Below are 23164 nucleotides of genomic sequence, written 5' to 3'. Positions count from 1 at the left end.
GTAGCAGGCGCCCTACGTGGGTGGCTTTTCAGTGACAGGGTGGCTCCCCTGTGGCAGTGGCACCGGGCTGGGAAGATCAAGGGTCAGGTCCTGGCTGAGCAGTGTGAGCAGAGCCACACCTTCTCTGGACCCTTGTTCCTCATACCCTGGCTGCCTGGTAATTCCTGCCCTGCCATCTGCCCCGGGGGGCTAGGAGGACGCATGGAGACGAACGTGAACTGTCAAGTGCTGCCTACATGTCTGTTGTCACCGCAGAAGGGAGGGCACCCTGGGAAGGTTGATTTCATGACAATCTCTGGATGTTTGGGACAGGCCTACGCTCTCTGCTGGGTTCACAACTTCCAATGCCTTCCTGTGGCCCTCAGCCTCTTCTAGATGTTCTCTGTTGCTTCTTGATAGAAAATGCTTCCTTCCAGGACACCTGGGTGGCTCAGTGGTTGAGTGTCTGCCTCCGGCTCAGGGCGTGATCCCGGGAGTCATCTCTCTACAGAGGCTATGCTTCACAGGCTCCCTCTACCATGGATGTGCCTTGTCCAGGCCTGAGGCCGACACCATACCCCTGGCTCTTCCGCGGTGCTCTAGGATAGACAGCCTCAGCACCTCCACTGCCCCTCAGGGCCCAGGGTCCAGTCCCTGCCACACTGGGCCTCCTTTTCTAGGCACACAAGCCCCCCGGGTGCCTCAGTTTCCCGCTTGCAAAATGGGGATGCCCATGCCTGGGATTCTAGCCTTGTTGAGCCACGTAGGGACAATGACATAATGCACAGACACCTCAGAAGCCACGAAGCCCAATTCGCCTCCAGCGATTCTCCCACTGAGGAGAGGACAGGCGGAGGCCCAGGGAGAGGGGACTGGCTCGGGGCCACAGATGAGACAGTGGCACAGCCTGAGCTGGAAGCCAGGTTTCTTGGTGTCCAGCCTTGTGCTTGGAGCACAGGCAGGGACCAAAGGGGTCTGACGGCACGATGACGAACCCAAGTCTGAGTGTCACCACCTCCCGGCTGTGGCCTTGGGGTGAGCTCTGCGCTTCCGTGTTTAGTTCTCCTGTCATGTGCCATAAGGCTGTGCCCTGACGGTTGCTGAGGGAATCGGATGTGATCACACGGGGTGGAGGCCTGCATGGGGCCTGCAGGCCAGGGAGGCCCGAGAGAGTCCCGGGGAAGGCACAGGGCTTCCTGGAGAGGGCCGGGAATAACGTCTGCTTTCAGCGGCCCTCCAGGTCAAATCCTTGCTCATCCTGCAGGTCTGGCACAAAGGGGCCGCGTCTAGAAGTCCTCCTCGAGTCGCAAGCAGCGCTGGCCCCTTCTCTGACTGCCTTGCGCTTTGTGATGCCTGCTGCCGGAAAAACTCTTCTTCAGATGGTGGGGAGCTCAAATGTGGGTTTGAATGCCTCCCCAGCTGTGTGAACCTGGGCCTTAGTGTTCTCAACTGTGCAATGGGCACCAACAGACTCAATCCCATGGATCTGCAGTGAAAATAAAGTGTTTGACTTGATATCGAGAACGTGTCAAACAGACGGTAGCCATTGTCGTGATGAGGATGACATTCGTGCACTTGGTCATTCATCCAAGGAGCCTGGACGTGCCCCTTTTCTGGCTCCAGCTGGGCCCTGGACACAGGGCAAGGGGGTGGGCTCCCACTGCCACGAGCTCAGAATCCAGGTGCGCAACCTGCAAACCCATGATGCCAACCTGACACTGTACGCGTGGCGGGGGGGGGGGGCTCTAACACAGAGGGAACCCCCGACAGCCAGCAGGAACCAGGGACAGCTTCTCAGAGATGAGGCATTGCAGCTGGGAGCGGAAGGATGGGAAGACTTTGGTCAGGTGCCGGCAGAAAGGCACCCAGACTCAGCCTGGGCCATAGTCTGGAGGTGGGAAAGATAGCGGGGTCCCCCTGGGCAGGTTGGGGTGGCCGAAGTAGAGAGCAGAATCCCCCTGAAGGGCCACGGGCAGCCATGGCCACAAGACCCCACAGGAGGGGCAGCATGTTCTAATTTTTTATTTATTTTTATTTTTTATTTATTTGAGAGAGCGAGAGAGAGCGAGAGCGCATGAACCAGAGTTAGAGGCAGAGAGAGAGGCAGGCTCCCCGCTGAGCAGGGAGCTCGATGTGGGACTCGATCCCAGGACTGTGAGATCACGACCTGAGCCAAAGGCAGATGCTCAACCACCTGAGCCACCAGGTGTCCCGGCAGCGTTTTGATGCTGCTGCTGCTGCTGCTGCTGCTGATGACGATGACGATGATGATGTGACAATGATTTGATGCTGTGGGTGGCACTGTCCAGACCCTGCTTCCCACAGACTGCTGCTTGCAATTGGCTTGTAAATACTCCCTCTCCACGGGTCAGGACGTGCAGACATTGGGAAGTGATGCCACTCGGTGCTCTGCACCCAAGAATGTCCTGTCCCTGCCCGCCGGCCCGGAAGGGCCCTGAGCTTGCTGAGCTTCCCACTGTGGGGCCGTGTCCGCCTCTATGTGCCCCGTGCCTGGGAGAAGGTGGCACTGAGCGGGTACGCACAGATATCCTAGAATCAGGGCCCCCCGTGGCCGTTCAGTCGGAGAAAGGGAGCCACAGAGAGGGACAAGTTGTCACAGTGACCAGGTGGCCCCCGGCGGCCCATAGCCGCTGGCCGAGCCTGTCCGGCCCCCGCGCCCGCTTCAGCCTGGGGCCCGGAGCCCTCGCCGTTCGGAGCCCTGAGGGCCCGGGGGGCAGGCGGTGACCTTCCGAGGACTCCCCGAAGCCATCGGCGTCTCCTGGACGAGGGGCACCTGGGGCCGCCAGCCCCTCCTCCGCCCGCGGGAAGCACAATCCGCCGACAATGATCTCCTATTTATACCGCCTTTCTACCAGATGCATCCCAACAAGGTTCACGGGCTGTCATCCCGGTCCGGGCCCTGCGCCCCTGTCCCCCTGTCCCCCCCGCCAGGAGCCCAGGCCGCGGCGCCCACGGCACCCACCGGCCGCTCCCTGCCCCCGCGCCCCGCTCCATGAATGAGGATTTGTGTTCGTTCCCTCCCATAAATTGCCCCTGGTCACCAGGGCCATGTTCTGTGTCAGAGTCCCTGACCACCGGCCTCGGACAAAACCTGCTTTGTGAAGTCCGGGGAAAAGACAAACAAATGATTATTACCTTCATTTATCCCTCCCCCCACCTTCTTTTCTTGGCCTGGAGTTAAGACCTTTTTTCTCTGTCAACAATCTTGACTTTGTTCCCTGAGAAGGAAACAGCTCCGGGAGGGCCTTGCGGAGATGCTGCTTGCAAGAAAAACCGTTTGGGAGCAGGGTGAAAAAAGACAGAGGTTACAGGAAATGGCAGACATTTTTTGTTGAATTAAACCATTAGGAGTGACCCCCAAACCAGAGCCAGGCAAAGGGAACAACTGGATACATTTAGGTCAGGACAAGCAGCCAAGTGAGGAGCTGAAACCAATTACCATAAATGAATGTTTCTCTTTTATTCACGACCACCGTGCCTGTTCCCAGGATGCTCTTGGGCGTCTTATAAAAACAGATGAACTCTCTGGTTTTGTTCGGGGAGTTATTAGCTAATGCAACTGTTGGGCAATTCATCAAACATTAGCACATGCTGCCATTAATGACCAAGGAAGTTGTCACTGGCTGGTCCCAAGCCATGGGGGCTGCCCGGGCTTCAGGGCTCGGGGTAGGGTCTCCTCCTCGGCGGGGCCGTTGACGTCGGTGCTTTGCGGGTAATAGCCGCCCTCAAAACCTGCCCCTCCTGTGGGGTCCTGCAGCCATGGCTGCCCGCGGCCCTTTGGGGGGTTGTCCTCACATCGTGGTGGAGTTCTGCTCTCTGCTTGGGCCACCCCAACCTGCCCGGGGAGACCCCGCTGTCTTTCCCACCTCTGGACCATGGCCCAGGCTGTGCCCTCGGCCTGGGCGCCTTTCCGCGGGCATCTGACCAAAGTCCTCCCATCCTTCAGCTCCCAGCTGCAATGCCTCATCTCTGAGAAGCCGTCCCTGCTTCCTGCTGGCCGTCGGGGGGGCTCCCTCTGTGTTAGAGGCCCCCCGGCCGCCGTGCATACTGTGTCGGGTTGGCATCGCGGGTTTGCAGGTTGCGCACCTGGATTCTGAGCTCGTGGCAGTGGGAGCCCGCCCCCTTGCCCTGTGTCCAGGGCCCAGCTGGAGCCAGAAAAGGGGCACGTCCAGGCTCCCTGGATGAATGACCGAGTGCATGGCAGATCCGTGGACATCAGTGCCTACGTGTGACTCCTGTAGTCTTAGGCTGCCTTTCTGCCCACCGAAGTCAAGGGACTGTGGTTCTTCTAGTGTAGGCTTCTCCCCGCTTTGAGCTGCAGGGCGCTGGCATCCAGCTGAGAGCCACACAGGCATCACTTGGGGGGGAGAGAAACCTGGGTTTGTGGCCTGGTGTAACTACTTTCTCTCTGTAGGCCTCAGTCTCCTTATCTGTGAAATGGGCTGGGCGACTCCTCTCTGAAGCTTCTTGAGAGGAAAGTTGCAGAGGAGCATATGCTCTTGGGCGAGGGAAAGGAGCAAACGGAGTTACAGCTGCCCTGCGGCTTACCCTGGGTAACTCTGACTTGGGGGAGACATGGAGCAGCTTCCTTACAGCCTCCGAGTGTGGTCGGGGAAGCCAGCTGGGTCTTCAGAGTCAGGAGGAAGTGGATCCAGTCCTGCTCGGCTGTGACCTTGCTTTGTAACCTCTGGCACTTCACACCATCTCCTGGAGCCTCGGTTTTGGTTCTGAGAAATGGCACGGTAATACCACCCACCCCCCCGGGGCCTGCCAAGGCCTGAAAAGGGCTGAGTCTGGCCCTGGCCCAGGCCCAGAGCAGGGACTCATCACAGAGAGGCTCCTATTAAGGCCATTAGTTATATTAGCAAATGTCACTGGGGGGGCGGGAGGAGTGGAAGGAGGGGCCCTCAATCTGTCACCTTTTCTGCTGTTTCTTGCAGACGAGATACCCCGTGGCAGTCTTGGTGTTGCAGAATGAACATTCTAATTCCCCCACAATGTGTTTCCAACCCAGCCACGGTCCCCCTGCCAGACTTCGCAGCCCGCCTTTCCCTGCTGAGCTGCACTGTCTCTGGCCGGCTGGGGCTGACATCTGCCAGAAAAGCAGACCACCTTCTTGGATTTTCCGTTTGCAGCTGGGAGGGTGGCTGGCAGAGCAAATTACAAAGCAGGCCCCGGTTCCAGCTCCTGCTCGGGCAGGGCAGGCCCCTCCTGTGTGGCGACAGCTGCCAGGAGCTGGCCGGAGAGGGGCTTGGAGCAGCAGGGTGCGCGGCGCACGGAGGAGCCAGCAAGTGCCCGGGGCCGGTGAGGATGGCAGGGAAGGCGTACCCAGGCCCACAGGGGGCTCCAGGCAACCTGGAAGGACGAAGGCGAGCGGGTCCTTTCTCCGGGACGTCGGGCAGGTTCTTCTACCTTTCAGACTCAGTTTCCTCTCTGTAAAATAGAAACAAAAGTAGGTCCATAGACCCTTAGCTGACATGCCTGGGGCCAAATGTGGTTTGGAAATCAGAATTGTTCAGATTTTTAGAAAGTAAGGTGCAGGGACGCCTGGGTGGCTCCGTGGTTGAGCCTCTGCCTTCGGCTCAGGTTGTGATCCTGGAGTCCGGGGATCAAGTTCCGCATCAGGCTCCCCATGGGGAGGAGCCTGCTTCTCCCTCTGCCTGTCTCTCTCTCTCTCTCTTTCTCTCTCTCTCTCTTTCTCTGTGTCTCTCGTGAATAAAATGAATAAAATCTTAAAAAAAAAAGAAAGTAAGATGCATGCTATACTTTATAAAACCCCTACTAAGGAGAATGGCCTGGGAAACAAACACATAATGATTTCTGTGGTGCAGTGTATGAATATTCATATTATGTGAGACGAGTAAAGACCATAAGTACCCTTGTATAGGTTCAGTTAGGGTTTTTTGACATGATATGGATTTCTGCAAATTTGTGGAAAAGCTCCTTTCTCCGAGCTTCTTGGATTTCAGAACTATGGATTAAAGACTGTGCACCTGTAACATCAATGTGATATGGTGGTTGTTAAGATGGCAAGAGACACTGAAAGTAAGGCAGCCGGCAGACTTTTGGGGCACGGGAGGTCTCAGCTCCCCTAGGCCAGGGGTTCTCATCGCTGGCTACATATTGGAACGACCCAAGGGGCTTTGCCCGGACCCCATCCAGGCAGCTTTAAGTTAAGCTGGGCCTGTGGCTCTGGCAGCGATGCTTCAAAATGCTCCTTGGGTGACTGTTTTTGGTGATACCTTCGTCGAGACATCATACCTCTACCAAATAATTCACTCACTTATAGTAGTGGTTTTTAGTATATTCACAGAATCGTGTAACTAACCATCACCACGATCAATTCGAGAACAGTTCATCATCTCAGAAAGAAGCCCTGTACCCGTTTCCTATCATCACCTACTCGTACCCATCCCCTCAGTCCCAAACAACCATGAATCTACTTCCTGTCTCTTTCGAGTGCTCATTCTGGACATCTCACATGGAGCTATACAACATGTGGTGTTTGTGACTGGCCTCTGTCACTTAGCATAAAGTTTTCAAGGTTCATCTACGTCGGGGTAAGTATCAGGCCTTCGGTGCTTTTTATGGCTGAATGATATTCCATCGAATCGATAGAACACATTTTGTTTATTCACCTGCTGAGGTACATTTTATGTAGCGCTGCTGTGAACATCCGTGTTCAAGTTTCCAGGTGGACCCATATTTTCATTTTTCTTGGGTATTTACCTGAGAGCAGAATTGTGGGGTCACGTGGTAACTCTGTGTCTAACTTTTTGAAGACCTGCTGGACCGCTCTCCGCTATTCTATATTTGCTGCACTATTTTATATTTGCACCTGCAGCGTGTGAGGGTTCTGATTACTCCACATCCTTGCCGACACCTGTTAGTGTCTGACTTTCCGAGCACAGGCATCCTGGTTGGTGTGAAGCCCTATTGCATTATAGTTTTTGATGACTGATGACGTTGAATATTTTTTTTATGTGCTCGTTGGCATTTGTGTATCTTATGCGGAGAAAGGTCTTTTCAGATCCGTTGCTCATTTGAAAATTGGGTTATTTGTTTTTATTACAAAGTTTCAAGCGTTCTCTGTGTTCTAGATATAAGTGTCTTATCAGACATAAGATTTACATATATTTTTTCTCATTCTGTGGCTTGATTTTTCAGGTTTTTGGATACTGTCTTTTGAATTCCAAAAGTTTTTAATCTTGAGCAAGTCCAATTTATCCATTTTTTCCTTTTGTTGCTTGTGCTTTGGGTGTCAGATCTGAGAATTCATTGCTAGATGCAAGGTTGGGGAGATTTACCCTGTGTTTTCTATCCTATGTTTGATAGTTTTGATTCTTACATGTAAGTCTTTCATCCAGTTTGAGTTAATGGTTTATGTGGTATGAGGTAAGGGTCCAACGTCATTTTTTTTTGTGGGTACTAATTGTTCCCCCGGAGTGAGGCACACAGACTCTGAGAGCCACTGCTCTAGAATGTAAACCCCAGGAAGGCAGCGTTTGGGTTTGCTATGTCCTTGGCACTAAGCACAGTAGCACAGAAATGAATGATGGATGATTAATATCTATATTCCTAAGACTCATGTGCCATGAGCCAGAGACTCTGAGCGTCAGGTCAATAAAAGGGCTAGTTGTGGACGGGGACCTCCTTTCTCTCCTTCTGAGGAGAACCCCCTCTTGGTATTACAGAGCTTGTCCAAGCCTCTTTTGACCTACCTTTGGTGGTGGGGAGCTCCCTCCTTACAAAACTAGTCTCTGGGGAGGGGTCTTGTTGACCTGACAGGTCTTCCTCGCACAGAGCTGACGCCGCTTCCTGTAGCTTCTTTCTCTTTGCTCAGCCCCAGCTCTGGACCCCCGCCGGCACTCAGCTTCATCTACTCTGGGTCGGCCCTGGAAGTGGTAAAGGAGGATGAGTGTGGCTTCCTCTCCCGCAGGCTGAGCAGCCCCCACTCCTCACAGGATGGGTTTCCAGCTCCTCACATTCTAGCTGCCTCCTCACTGTTCTGTGAAAGAGCAGACCCAGGACTCGACTCAGTTTACCTTCTGGGATCTAACCAGCCAGCTCAGAGGAAAGCAGTTCATTCTCTCCCTTCTTTTGCACCCTTGACCTCTATTAATTTAACCTGAGTTCACATTAGCTTTTTAAAAATTAGCCTCAGGGCACCCGGATGGCTCAGTCAGTTAAGCGTCTGACACTTGATTTTGGCTCAGGTCATGATCTCCGGGTCATGAGATCGAGCCCCGTGCTGGGCTCTGAGCTCAGTGCAGAGCCTGCTTGAAATCCTCTGTCTCCCTCTGCCCCTCCTCCTGCTTGCACTCTCTCTCTCTAAATAAATAAATAATCTTTAAAAAAGTAGCCCCAACACACCACCTACTCAGGTAACATAATATATATGATACAATGTTATAAGTAACAATATACTAGTATTACCACTAACACATTGTTTATGTTAACAGTGATGACTATCACCCACTGAATATTTGCTCAGTGCTCGATAAACAGTCTCATTTGATCCTTTATTAAGCATCATTATTATATCCCTTTTGGAGAAAGCTGAAGCTCAGAGAGGTTTAACAGCTCACCCAAAGCCACAAAGCTTGGGTATAAACCAGTGCTGCGGGGCTTCGAAGCCTGGGATCCTGTACTGTGTGCTCTCCTGCCGGCTGCTGAGTGTCCCCCGCAGGGGGGGGGCTGTGTGGCGTGGAGGGCACAGCGCACTCCAGCCCTGCTCTGTCATCCCACAGCCCTGCTGCCCCTCTGCAACTCTGGGCTGCCCGTAGCGTCTCCAGCCTGCCCCCTGGGTCTTTACTGACAACGTCGTGCCCTGGGCAGGGATGCACAGGGATAGGATCTCTAGAAGGCACTCCAGGCTGTGTCTAGCCCAGGTAAGGATCCTTCTGGTCAGTCAGGACTGCCTTGTTGCACCTCCTCTTGAGTGTGAGGAAGAAATTAATGCAGGACCTCCTCTTTCCTGACACCCTGTCCACCCCGGAGCTCGGCTGCCCGGAGCAAGTATGCAGGGCCACTTCCTTGTTCCTGGGAGGAGCGGATGCAGGACACAGTGAGGTCCGGCTGGGGCTCTGCAGCCTTGCCCCATGCTTCGTCCAAGGAGGTGCTCGCTCTTCCCAGGCCGCCAGCCTGCGTGCGCCCTGGCCCCCATGAGCGAGTTGGGTGCAGCCTGCAGCATCCCTGGAGGCCTCTAAAGAGAAGAAAGGCCCAAGTTCCCAAGTTCCACAGGCACGGTGGCAAGGCCCCAAGGGGCTCCAGAAAGTCAGAGAAATAGCTGGTGCTTTATTTCCAGCCGGGGTACTGGGACCGATTCACTTCACTTTGCTTCCCTTCAATTCATTATAACAAATACACTAGACACAATTCCTAGCTCTTCATCCACTCATTCATTCATTCATTCATTCATTCATTCATTCAGTGGTTCATCACTGTATTTATTTGTTCATGCATTCATTTCCTCTTTTGGCCACATACCTGCATGTCCTCTTTCTCCCCCTCTTTAAGCCTTTTTCTCAAATGGCACATTTGTAGAGAGGCTCCTCATTCCAACGCCCTTCTATTTTTCTCTTTACTTTTCTCCCCAGCACCTTCATAATATACTGTCTAATGTTCTGACTTGTTTTATGCATTGTCTGACTCTGCTGACTATAATAAGTGGGGATTTTTAAAAAGATTTTATTTATTCATTTGAGAGAGAGAGCGAGAGAGAGCAAAAGAGAGCAAGAGAGAGAGAAAACAAGTCTGCTCGGGGAGGGAGAGGGAGAAAGAATCTGAAGCAGACTCTGCGCTGACAACAGAGCCTGTCATGAGATCATGACCTGAACCAAAACCAAAAGTCAAATGTTCAACTGAACAAGCCCCCCAGGCACCCAATAAATGGGGATTGTGTCTATAGCTTTTATTACTAGGTCCTCAGTGCCTAGCATAGTGTCTGGCACATGAGCAGATTAAGAAATGTTTATGGAATTAGTGAACTCACTCATTTATTCCATCAATCCAGTCCCTGAGTCTTGTGGAGAGAAGGTTGCTTTTGGAGGGAGTCAGGATGCAGGATAGCTGCTTAGGATGGTGGCCTGTGGCCTGAGCTTTAAAGGCTGGGATGCTTGTGTTAGCAGAGATGTGGGCTGATGGTAGTATGTTCTAGGCTGGTCGGACAGCCAGAGCAAAGCAAGTGGAAAAGTGCAGATCTTGTTTGTAGAGATGTTTCTGAGGCCTAACGGCTGGGTTTGCTGAGTAATTGAATGTGGAGGCTGAGGGGGAGGGAAGCTTTGGGGATGAGTCAGTTTATGCATTGGAGAGTCGGGGTGGAAAATGATGTCATTAACCGAGGGGGGACATTGGGGGTTTCAAGAGAAGAAGGAAAGACGATGGCTTCAAGACCTCCCTTTCAAAAGCAACTTTCAATTACAATTTGACCCACATTTTTTGTGTTGTGTTGATTTTATTTTTGATTCATGTTGTCTGGTCCTGCCAAGCGCCAGGAGAAGAGGGCGTTTTGGCCGCCTCATCCATCTCTGCTGTCTTACATCTGGGTGTCTATGAGATGTGGTTTCTTGGTGTGGAGGTGGAGGGGGTTATGCAGAGAAGGGCCTGCCTGTAGGCTTTCCTCTGCTGTGGCCGGCGGGCTGTGGTGAGATGGGGCTGGGAGTCGAGGCATTAGGATTTGACGCTTGGCCCCCGATCACCTCCAAATGATCATTTGCCATTTGAAAATTATAGATAAACCTGTTGGAATTTTGAGCAAACATCAGTCACAGCTCTGCAGCTATGGATTTTAAGTGAAGTTATAGCCAGAAGAGGATAAAGAGGGAGAAGAGCAGCTGGAAGACTTCCTGGGGGAGGAGTTTTTAGAGGGCCGGTTCCCGGTGGAGGGAGCACTACCAGCCCTGTGGGGCCCAGAGGGAGAGGCGAGGAGGCACTTGTTGAGCAGAAGGAAGGACCTTCTCAAAGTTGGATTTTCCCAAGGATGGAATAGGTCCAGTTGGAAAGTAGTGGGCCTCCTTTATTTTTAATTTTTATTTTTTAAAAACATTTTATTTAGTCATGAGAGACACAGAGAGAGAGGCAGAGACACAGGCAGAGGGAGAAGCAGGCTCCATGCAGGGAGCCCGATGTGGGACTCGATCCCAGGACCCCGGGATCACGTCCTGAGCCTGAAGGCAGATGCTCAACTGCTGAGCCACTTAGGCGTCCTAGTAGTGAGCCTCATGATTCACAAAGTGTGCAGCAGAGGCTGAAAGGCCAACTATTAGGGAGGCTCCTGAGTGGTTTCTTGTTCTGGGGGGTGTAACTGGAGTGGACTCCACCGTAGAGGTAACTCCAGGATTCACATCATAAACTGCTAAAAGATGTTGAGATTACAGTGTCATATAATTGCCCAACCCTGAGAAACCCACGTCCTCCCCAGGACCTAAATCCACGACCTTGAATGATGGAAATTAAGAAAGGCATCAAGAAGAGGTCATAATAAGTGTTCCGACTAATGAATGAAAGAATGAATGGAAAAAAAAAAAGACAAAGGCTGGTATCACCTGTCATTTTGTAATACTTGAGGAATGAATGAATCTCGACATTGAGTTTCAATGGGTGTTGACAGGCCCAGAGGGAGACAGCCAGACACTTCGAGCTGCTGATGAGACCGCACAGTCCCACCCGCCGTCTTGCCTAGGGAGTCTGAGCCTGAGCCCGATCTGTGCTCTGGATCCAGCTGCCAATCTGAAGGAAAAACAGAGGCCAGATCCCTACGGTGAAGGGCACCGTGCGTATGCGATTAGTACAACCCACACTATGGAAACGTACAGGTCAAAGAGCCAGGGTTCTTCCACAGACACGTCACCAGGAAAAGTAAGGGAGGGTGGGGGACGCTGGGGATTAGGAAAGAGCTAAAGGACAGCTCAGGTGTAGATAACAGGTGTGACTATATGACAGCATCCAGGAATACATCTTCAGGGATAAAGTCACGAGGAAAAGCAAGAAAGTGATTCTTATAAAAGTTAGGATTGTGGTTACTTTTGGCGAAGGGAGAAGGTGGAGATTGAGACGAGGCACCCAGACGGCTTGTGGGGTAGGGTGCTGCCTGGCTCTGTTTCCTGATCGTGGTATGTTTGCAAGGGTGTTCCCCCTATAAGGACCCATTCCACTGTGGGTTCGCTTTGTGTGGGTTCCTGTGCTTTTATAATAAAAACGTGAAAAAGATGAAGTCACATATGTAAGGTTTTGATATTACTTCTTAAACGCCAGTATGTGTGTGCTGGCTGCCCGTTGTCTGCTCTGAATGAGGTCAGGGTCTTTCTCCTAGATACTCTGAGATGTAGAGATAAAGAGATAAAGAATGGAGAAAAGGGGCCAAGACAGAGAACAGTCATTGCTTGAAAACCCCAGCAGATAAAATAACACCACGGAGGCAACTTGTCCATGGAGTTTGCAGGTCTCCAGCTAGATGGATGCATCGTTTTCTTATTTTATTTTATTTTTATTTTATTTTATTTTTTTTATAAATTTATTTTTTATTGGTGTTCAACTTGCCAACATATAAATAACACCCAGTGCTCATCCCGTCAAGTGCCCACCACAGTGCCCATCACCCAGTCACCCCCACCCCCCGCCCACCTCCGCTTTCTAACCAGCTCCTCTTTGGGGAAGGACTGGTGTGGGGCCAGGCTGGGGAGAGGGGGAGGTGCCGAGGAGGGAGCCGGAGGCGTGTGAAGAGTCTGGGGTCGTCTCATCCTTCCATCCCATGGGCCCTCACCACCTGGCAGTATGGCCTGGGGAAGCTCAGCCTCTCCCTTGGGCCTCTCGGCCTCCTGGGTGAGGTGCTAAGAAGTGTCCTGCGACACAAGGCACAAGAACATATTTAGTTAAAAGCCAGATCAAGTTGAAATCCCTAAGGGGATGGTATGGAGAGGTCCTGGAGGCCACTCAGTGGCTCCAAGGGTTACAGGCTGGTAGCAGGGAGCCCAGCGCTCATCCTGTGTTGGTGGCAGTCACCAGGCCACCAGACTTGTGTGTGTGTGTGTGTGTGTGTGTGTATGTGCCTTTGTTGGGCCCTGGAAGGCAAAGGCCTGACCCTACTCAGGAGCCTCAAATTGGGGTTCCCTGGATGGGCCAGGTGGGGGATGCAGTAGAGAAACTCAGCTCTGGGAGTTAAGACTTGTGGCACTGTCTGAACGCTGCTGTGTGACTTGAGAGGAGCCACCTCTGGTCCTCTTATCTCACGTGAAAAAATGAGAAGACAAAATAAGATGGCCTAGTGGTCCCTCCCAGTTTTAACTGTCAGGGACTCTAAACTGGAGGATTTCTTGGGCTGGTATTTCTTTGACCCTCATCCTGGGTACCAAAGAGCTTTCTTCCTACAGAAAGCCTCCGGCCTACACTCGCGCCTCTTTCCTAAGGGAGATGCCTGGCTGCCTTGAGGTCTGACTTCCTCATTTCTTACAATCTTTGGAAAGGGGGTGCGTCTTTAGCTTTCCTGACTCACTCCCAGAGCCTGCAGCGCCCACCCACCTTGTGAAGATGAGGAAAATGGGCCCCCGAGCAGTCACAGCCCAGCCTGTAAGCAGTTGGGCTGGCGGACAGTGGATGGTACCTTCCTGCAAATTGGAAAGAGGAGCCCCCTCCCCTCTTTGTTTGTCAGAAGTTACAGCCTTGTGGCAGTGCACATAGCTTGATGGTGTGTGGCCCAGGGTGTGACATGCTCAGACTGGGTTTTGGGAAGGCCCTTCCGGTTCGAGTGAGGGTGGGTTGGCAGGTGTGAGTCTGAGGCAGGGATGGGGACATGAGGATGATTTCTCTCCTTTGTTGGGGGCTGGTGGGCCGGCGGCTGGGTAGGGCAGGATTGGGGACAGTGGGGACCATCTGTAGGATCGTCACCAGGCTTCGGCCTTGGGACAACAAGGAGCTCGTATTTAGGGAGCATCAAGCAGGAGGCCAGCCTGTGGCCCGGGATGGGGCTGCTGCTTACCCTGCTGCCCCAGATCCCACCCGGGGCTGTGTCTGCTGGGCCAGTGTGGGGAATGGGGAAGGCCAGGTGGGGCCAGGCCCCGTGGGCTGCTGGGCACTGGGCAGCTGTCAGAGGATCAAGGTCACCCCACCATGCTGGCCGCGGGCCCCTGGGGAGCTTTACGTGGAGCGTGTGTGTATGTGAGAGCGTGGCCGCTGACAGAGGTGTGTGTGAGCACAAGAGGACACATGTGGAACTGCGTGCAGGTGAGTGTGAGGCTGTGTGCGACCATGCAGCTGCACAGCCATGACCATGTCTACGTGTGCATGTTCCCGGGTGTAGGGGTGAGACTGGGAGGTGAACGTGAGCATGTGTGTGTCACTCCGTGTGCGGTGTGGGAGCGTCTGTGCTGTGTGTGCACACCCAGGAGCCATGTAGAGGTGGGGGGGGCGGTCATGGAGAGCAGACACCTCGTTCTCTCTGTCCAGCAGGTACATGTAGACTCCCTGGAAGTGGGGGCCGTTGGCAGGCCCGACCCAGAAGGGCTTCTGGGCTGGGAGCCGGCCCTCACCCCCAGCCTGCATCTCCTGCCACCTTCCTCCCTCCTGACTAATGCTCACCCGGGCCCAGGCAGTGCTTGGGGGGGTCCCAGCAGCCGGTGTGGGCTCCCCCTGCCCCCCTTACCGGCACTGGCCCCACCTTCTCCAGGCCCAGGCCTGGGGCGACGCTCAGGACAGGGCCTTGCCAAGTGGGGGCCTTCTGGGGCCGCAGCAGCCCTCCGGTGGGGTGGCCAGAGGCCTGAAGCCCAGTGTGGCTTCGCAGAGGAGGAGCCGGCCCAGCGCCCCACGCCGAGCAAACCGGCCTTGACCAGGGGGCCCTGTTCCAGGCCTGCTGTGTGACCCCCGGAAAGGCCCTGGCCCCCTCGGGATGAGGGACGGGTCGGCCTGGACGCTGTCTCCGCCCAAGCTCGGAGGGGACCCCAGGCCTCTGTGGGCCGCAGGCCCCACCGCCAGGCCCGGTCCCCGAGGCCGGCTGAGCGGTTCTGTCCGAGGCTCCTGAGGCCAGGCACCCAGGGGGCCTCAGCCAGGGTCGGAGGAGCCGCCCGACACACCCCAACCCCAGGCTCCGGGAGAGAAGGAGGGGGCAGGGCCACTGCCAGCCCCTAGGATTTGTGAGAAGTAGAAAAAGCGCCCCCTGTGGGGGGACGGGTCGCAGCGACGCGGGGCCCTAAGTCCTGGGAGCACCTGCCGGGGCGGGGCGGGCCTCCAGCACCTTCCCTGAAAGCCTCCCTCCCTCGGCCCTCCTGCCAGGGAGGCAGGGTCAGCCCAGACCCCGGGGGCTTGGGGGCGCCGACGCCACCTGCGAACCCAAGGGCCTGGGCCCCCGCTGCCCCGCGCCCCAACCCCTCCTGACCTCCCGCCCCGAGCCCCGAGCCCCGAGCCCCGCGCTCCACCCCGCGCCGCCTGCGCCTCAACCCACCGGCCCGCGCGCCTCGAGCCCCTCCCGCCCCGCACCCCCTCCCCGCTCCCCTCCCCGCGCCCCCTCCTGCTCCGCTCCCCGCGCCCCTCCCCGCCCCGCTCCCCGCCCCTCCCGCGCCCCCTCCAGCCCCGCTCCCCGCGCCCCTCCCCGCGCCCCCTCCTGCTCCGCTCCCCGCGCCCCTCCCCGCCCCCCTCGCCGCGCCCCTCCCTCCGGGGCTGACCTCCGCCGGCGGGGCGGGGGATTTTCGCAGCGCGGCTTCCCGAGAGAGCGGGATTAGGGGGAACTGCTCGGGTGGGCCGTGGGCCGGGGGAGGCCCGGCGGAAACCCAAAACCTCCGCAGCTGTTTCCAGTTTGCCGCCCGGCTGGACCGCGTGGGGCGCGCGGCGACGAAGGCGGTGCACCTCGGAGCGCGGTGCCCCCTCTGCGCTGCCCGCGTGTCTGGGCTCCGCGGGCCCTGGGCCCCCACCCGTCCCGGCTTCCTTATCTCGCGGAACCGAGAACCTCGTCGAGTGTCGAGTTCCCCGGTTCCTCTGAAAGGGGGGCTGCCGGTTGGCCGGGCCCCCCACTTTCTGCCGTCTGCACAGGACACCGCGCCCCTGTCCATGCGGGGGGGTGGCCCCCTGGCCAGGAGCAGAGTGGCTCTCGAAGCCCGGGACTGCGCCCGCGGGACGTAGGGCGCCTGCACCAGCAGGCATGGCAGGGGCCTGGGCCATGTGCTCGACGCCTTGGCCGGTCTCTCCTCCTCCGTGCTCCCGACCCCATTTCTTGAGCACCTTCACCTGCTTCCCCCCTCCACACCCCAGATTCACAGCGCGAGCATCTCGGTGAGGGGCCAGATTCCAGGGCCGACTTCAGGCTCCAGGCAGAAGTCAGGGCACCTCGGCCTCCAGTGATCTCAACATCAACCCCTGGAGGCAGCCAGACAGGGGTGGGGCGGTGGTGAGGAGCCAGGGCCTGGGTCTGGAGTCAGAGGGACTTGGGTGCAGATTCAGTGCCACTGCGCCCTAGCTGTGCTCTCTTGAACCATCCCTCTCCAGCTCAGGACTCCATATGACCCCGCCCTCCCTGTTCCACTGTCTTCTGTGGCTTCTGGGCATCCATAGAAGAAAACCCAAGTGCCCCTATTGGCAGTCCAGGCCTGGCACGATGGCTGTCAAATCTACCTCTCGGCTTCCTATCTCACAAGAACATGAGAAGCTGAAACAACAAACTCCATGTTCTCCCACTGCTATGCCTTTCCTCAGCCTGTAACCTTCACCAGGAACACCTTTCCCACGACCTCCCACTTGTCCACATATTTATGCCACTTAAAGTCCGCAAGGCCTTCCATGGTGTCTTCTGTGGCCATTCAGCCAGAGGAGGGTCACCTATTCATTCCTTCACTTGATCACACAGCTTCATGGAGAAGCTTCTTGGTGTCAAGCCCTGAGGTAGGTACTGGGGACAGAGAAAGAGCCAGAACAGCCACACACTTGGGAAGTTCTGGTGTGGTGGGAAGGGCAACGAACTTCATCTCTGGACTGTGGGCAGGAGCAGTGATCTGCCAGGGAGAGGAGCCCCAGGGGAGGCGGTGCTGAGGGCAGCTGGCAGGGGCTGCTGTGGGCACACTCCTCGGCATGTCCCCAACCTAGCCCTCGGCAGTTGCAACTCCCTGACAGTAAGAGCTCCTTGCTTGTCTTCCAGTGTAGTCCTAGGCCAGAAGCTGAGCTCAGCTGGTTACCACTGAGGCAGGAAGACCCTCCATGAGCAGGGGGCACCAGCTCCCACTTGCTTACCTGTAGGCCAAGGAATTCAACATCACAGATGGGCAACCAGAGGCAGCGATACCCATATTGGAACATTGCTTCTGTTATTTCCTAGCTCCAAAGCATGGGCAAGTGTTGGGGCCCCTGGATGGCTCAGTCAGTTGAGCATCCAATTCTTGATTTTTGGCTCAGGTCATGATCTCAGAGTCCTGAGATTCAATCCCACATCGGGCTCTGTGCTCCTCATGGAGTTGGCTTGAGATTCTCTCTCTCTCTCTCTCCCTCTGACCCTCCCTTCAATCTCTTTCTCTTTCTCAGAATAAATAAATAAAATCTTAAAACAAAAACAAAACCTGGGCAAGCTCCTGAATCTTTTTATTTTTTAAAGCCTTAGTTTCTTCTTTTGGAAAATGAGGATAAAGGAGATAATATAGAACAGTTCTCAAACTTTAGTGTGTATCTCTTGGAGGGCTTGTTAAAACAGACTTCTGTGCCCCATCCTTAGAAATTCTGACCCGATAAGTCTGGGGTGGTGACTTTAGTTGAAGGTATTAAAGGAAATCCAAATAAATTGAGAGACAACAACTAATATATAGCCAAAACACACACACACACACACACACACACACACGGAATATTATTCAGCCATAAAAAGTAAAATCTTGCCACTTGTGACAATATGCATAGACCTTGAGGGTACTACGCTAAGTGAAATAAATGAGCTAGAGAAAGATACATACCATATGATCTCTCTTATATGTGGAATCTAAAACAAAAACAAACTCAAATCTAGAGAACAGATTAGTGGTTGACAGAGGTGGGGGGTTGTTGGTGGGAGAAAAGGGTGAAGGGGTTCAAAAGATACAAACTTCCAGTTATAAAATAAATAAATTATGGGGTTCTACAGCATGGTGACCATATTATTAATTATACTTAATATACCAATACTGTATTACATATTTAAAAGTTGTTAAAAGAGTAGATTGTACACGTTTTCATCACATTTTTTTTTTTTTTGGTAACTTTGAGGTAATGGATGTTAACTAGACTCACTATGGTGATCATTTTGCAATATATGTAAATATCAAATCATCATGTTGTACACCTGAAACTGATATATGTCAATTTTACTTCAATAAAAAATAAGATTATTAGAAGAACCAAATATTAAACAAGACCAAAAAACCACCCAAAACTTGAAGGTTTTAAAGAAGATCGAAGTAAATGGCAGACATATCATATGAATGGATAGAAAGAGTCAGTGCCATAAAGATGTCAGTTTTCTCTAAATTAATAATACATCTGATGATTAAAATAAAAATCTCAACATTATATGTATGTCTTTGTCTGTTTGTCCATGTGTGTATAATTTTAAAAGTGCATCCTAAAATTTATATGGAAGAGTTCAGACTTAGAACAGTTAAGGAGCAAGTGAAGAAAAGGAATAGGGTGGTGAAATTTGCCCTAGCAAAAAGCAAGACTTATTTGAAAACCTTAGTAATTAAGACATTGTGTACATCTGGAATAGATATGGTTGTATAAATCAACATTTTTCTCTTTCTCCTAGAAATCATCCAAAAGCAACAAAAGGAGTGAAAAAATAAACTCTATTTTTGGCAAAACTTGAGGACAGGTATTATCCAAGACTCCCAAATATGTGTAAGAACTGTCCAAAGAAGCTGAGATTAGGATGAAAACAAATAGGAGGAAATGAAGAGAAAGAAGCACAGAGAAAGATTTCTTTGATGTGATAGCCAGGCACAAATATTTTTCCAAAAGGTAAGGGTTATATGCAGAGATGCACAAACTATATCGCTTGTTTTTAAAAACAGGTGCAATGGATGGGCTACACGGAAAGCCTTCCTGGATCTGATTTGGTTGAGAGAAGCTGAGGAGCCAGGGTGACAGAAAGAATCCTGAGGGTGTACTCCTTTGTGGAAGCAATTTATTTCTGTGACAGCAGACGAGAATTTCTTTTGTGAAAACCAGCCACCCTGGGATTTTCTCTTACTACCCCCTTTCTTTTCCTGACCAAAGCACCTTTCTGTCCAGGAAAACCGAACCCAATTCATTTAGTGCTAACAAGGATCTTTGGTGCCATTATCAGGAGTAATAAGCAAGGATTTAACAAAGCATCAATAGAAAGATACTATAGGAAAAGAGGAGAAAATATTCAGAAAAATGCAAAAGAGAGAAAGGTTGCCACAGAGTTGATGAAAATTGGGAACATTTTGCCATGAATTTAAAAATCCTAATGAAAAAGTTTTCTCTATAAAGTAAGACAACAAAGCAAAGATAAAAGAACCTAGAGAAGAAAGGTTAAGATCATTGGAGGAAATAATACGTGAGCTGGTAAAATTCAAGAAAGGAGTAGAAGAGAAAGAGTCACCTAGAAGTGAAGAGACCTTAGAGCACAAAAGAGAAAGGACATTGAAAAAAATCTACAATAAATGACCTAGAGAATACACATGAGAAAAACGAAAAACATAAATAGAGATGTTTTAAAAAAGGTTTTGAGAGAAGATGCCTAATATAGAAAATAGTGAAGATCCAACTTATGTACTTCTGGAGTCCCTAAAGCAGATACCAAAATAATAGCACCAAATAAATATTGAAAGGCTGGATTCAAAAAGGGTTTTTATGAAACGAAGTGGACTTGACTCTATGTATTTATCCAGAATGGTAATTCCAAGACATAGCTTAGTAAGTTTAATCTACTTCAAGGAGAAAGAAAGGAGTTTTTGGTAACCCAGGTAAATTTGGGTCACAGATATGAGGAAGAAGGATCCAAACAGACTCAGACTCATTCAGACTAACTTTAGTGTTATTAGTGGAATAGTATCTACAAGACTCTCCAGGGAAGAAAATGAGACCCAAGGAGTTATATGTCCATCCCAACAGCCCTTCAATTAATAGCCTTTCAATTTTAAAGGCTTCTAGACAAGCAATTTTGACATGCATGATTTCAGGATAATCAATCAACAGTGAATAACAGAAACTACAGCAAAAAGACTTTAAAAGTGAAAACTGAAGATTGGGTTGAAGAACAGAAAATAAATTACATTCCAAAGAAATAGAAATGGAACAAATAATAAAATTTGGGGGGGGAGGTGAGAATAAGGCAGTCAGAGGTAGAGCATTTGCTGTGTGCCTGGACTCCAGAACTGAGAGCAAAAACATATATTTTGAAGCTGACAACTCAAGCAATTAAAGTGTATGCATATTTAACAGTGCAGAGGTATGTACCAAAAGGGTAATATTACTGACAGAAATTGAGAGGTGAAGTAGAAGAGGGGAAGGTGGAAGGAAGACGTGCACCAATTTTATCATTGTCTGTGGAAGGACATTAATAGATGCTGTCTAAAAAAATAGGGAACTAAAGGAGTCCTATAGAGTTATCATTATGAAGGTAATTACTAAAACAAAAATAATTTTTTCAGCTATCAGAATAACTTCACACACACACATGCACACACACAAACACACACAGAGAGCAAAGAGATCACATAGTAAAGAACTTGAGAATAACTTCAATATTGAAAAATGTGCATAAAAAAAAAAGAAAAATGTGCATAAACCAAGACCAAACATATCAGTCCTATCAATAAAGGTGAATAGGCTAAAGTCACCTGTTGGAAGAAAAAGATTTTCAGACTGGATCACAAAGAAAAGACATTCTATGCCACCTAAAAGAAATACATAAAACAAAGCCATTGAGATAGGCTAAAAATAAAATTTTTGGCAAAGATAGATCAGCCAAATGTAGACACAGACAAGGTACACATAATCAGACAAGAAGGCTCATTTGGCTTCAGACTCCAAAAGCATTAAATGGTCAGAGACAGACACATTATCACGTAAATATTGCAACTTACAATTAACGTTTTTATTAGTTATCTGCTGCTACATATCAAATTATGCTGATATTTAACAGTGTAAAACAATAAACATTGGTTACCGCATAGTTTCTGAAGATGAGGAAACCTGGAGCGGCTTAGTGGGGTGGCTCTGGCTCAGGGTAGCTAATGAAGTTGCAGTCAAGCTGTTGGCCCAGGTGGCAGGCAGCTGAAGGCTTTGTGGGGACTGGCAGGTTCACTTCCAAGTTCATTCACTTGGCTGCTGGGAGGAAGCTCCAGGACCTCACCTAGTGGGCCTTCTCGAAATATGGCAGCTGGCTTCCCCCATAGCAAATGACAGGTCGGTGGCAGGATAGAGAGAGGAAGAAAAAGAGGGAGCCCAAGATGAAAGTGGTGGTTATCTTGTATAACCTGTTTTCAGAAGTGATAACATCTCATCACTCTTTCCATATCCAATTGGTTGTAGACATATCCCTGACGTAACATGGGAGAGGACTACAGAAGCATGTGAATACCAGGAAGCATTGTCCATATCGGTTACAAATGCTTATCCATGCACAAAATAATACAGCATCAAAATTCATAAGACTGAAACTATAGGCAATATGAGGAGAAATAAATCATAAATACACTAGTAACAGCAGACTTAATTCAGTGATCTCAGTACATGATAAAGCAAGTGGATAAGAAATAATTAAGGATTTAGAAGACTAACCATTATTTTATTTTATTTTATTATTTTATTTTATTTGAGAAAGAGAGCATGAACAGTGGGAGGAGTAGGGGAGGAGAGGGAGAAACAGACTGCCCGCTGAGCAGAGATTCCCAACTCAGGGCTTGATCCCAGGACCCTGAGATCATGAGCAGAGCTGAAGGCAGGTCAGCTGAAGGCTTAACTGACTGAGCCACCCAGGCACAGATTATGATCCTGGGGTTCTGGGACTGAGTCCCGCATGGGGCTCTCTGCTCAGCAGGGAGTCTGCTTCTCCTTTTCCCTCTGCCTGCCATTCCCCTCTTGTGCTCACTTTCTCTCTCTGTCAAATAAATAAGTAAAATCTTTAAATAAGTAAGTAAGTGAGTAAATAAATAAAATCTATATTCCAAAAACAGATAATCACCCTGTTTTATTTAATTGCCCATAAAATATTCATGGATATTAATTCAGGCTGCAAAGAAAACATTGAAAAAATACAAAAAGTAAAAATATTTTGGACAATATTCCCTGGTCTAAATTAGAAATTTAATACTAGACTCAGAAAACAGAAGGGTCCCTCTACCTCAAAATTGAATCAAACAACAATGATAACAAAAGCCTGGAGTCAAAGAGGGGATAAAAACTAAAATTGCAGGATATGTAGAATACTAGTTCTGATGAAAACACTGCATATCTGAGCTCATGGTATTATAGTTAGTGGTGCTCTCAGGCCAAGGCTCCTTGTGAATGAGTGGGTCAGTACCTACCGTCAGGTAGACTGACTGACCCGTTTTCGAAGACCCAACCTTTATCAGCAACAAAGTGATATTTTTGCCTCTGTGTTATGCTCCAACTGTGTAGAATTTGGGCAAAGAGAGATATTATTTCTTGGGATTCTCGAAGACCCCAATGCCACTAGATGATGCATTGGGGGAAAAATAATTAGAGGTATAAAAGCTGGAAAAGAGGACATAAAATTGCCACTATTTGCAGATGATCATGTTCCTGGAAAACCTAAAGAACCTACTGAGAAACCGTAAAAAGATCTGCTAAAAGGGATATATAGAGTTAATGACCAAGAATCAATTACTTTCATGCGTAAACATGATCATTTGGAAGAGATAAAGAAAGAAAAGGTCCATTCCCAAGGGTAATGACAATGACAAAATAAACTACTTTGTGGTGAAATTCACATGTGACAGCGAGCCCTGAACAAAGACAACGTTGTGACACTTCTGAGCACACAAGGAAGACCTGAATAAATGAGAAGACCATGTTTTTGGCTGGGAAAGCTCAACATCGTAAAATGTCAATTCTCCCTAAGTTAATTTTGAAACTTAATGCCATCCCAATAAAATACCAGACGAGCTGATTCCAAAGTTCATATGAAAAAATACAGCAACAAAACATTCAGGCAAACTCTGAAAAGAAGAGT

The 23164-nt window shown here is 50.7% G+C and overlaps 1 long non-coding RNA gene across 2 annotated transcripts in view; it reads left to right on the top strand.

Moving 5' to 3' along the window:
• LOC119869351 overlaps positions 1-5576 on the top strand; it is a 43866-nt gene extending 38290 nt beyond the window's left edge. For both annotated transcript variants that reach the window (XR_005370255.1, XR_005370256.1), the window contains exons 2-3: positions 1244-1481; positions 4941-5576. This is a non-coding gene — a long non-coding RNA (uncharacterized LOC119869351). The remainder of the gene's footprint in view (positions 1-1243; positions 1482-4940) is intronic.
• The last annotated feature ends 17588 nt before the right edge of the window (positions 5577-23164 follow it).

Source organism: Canis lupus, chromosome 15, assembly GCF_011100685.1.
Source record: "Canis lupus familiaris isolate Mischka breed German Shepherd chromosome 15, alternate assembly UU_Cfam_GSD_1.0, whole genome shotgun sequence".
In the NCBI taxonomy this organism is placed as follows: Eukaryota; Metazoa; Chordata; class Mammalia; order Carnivora; family Canidae; genus Canis; species Canis lupus.
Note: the sequence above shows the minus strand (reverse complement) of the source record. Positions and strands in the feature narration are given on the sequence as shown.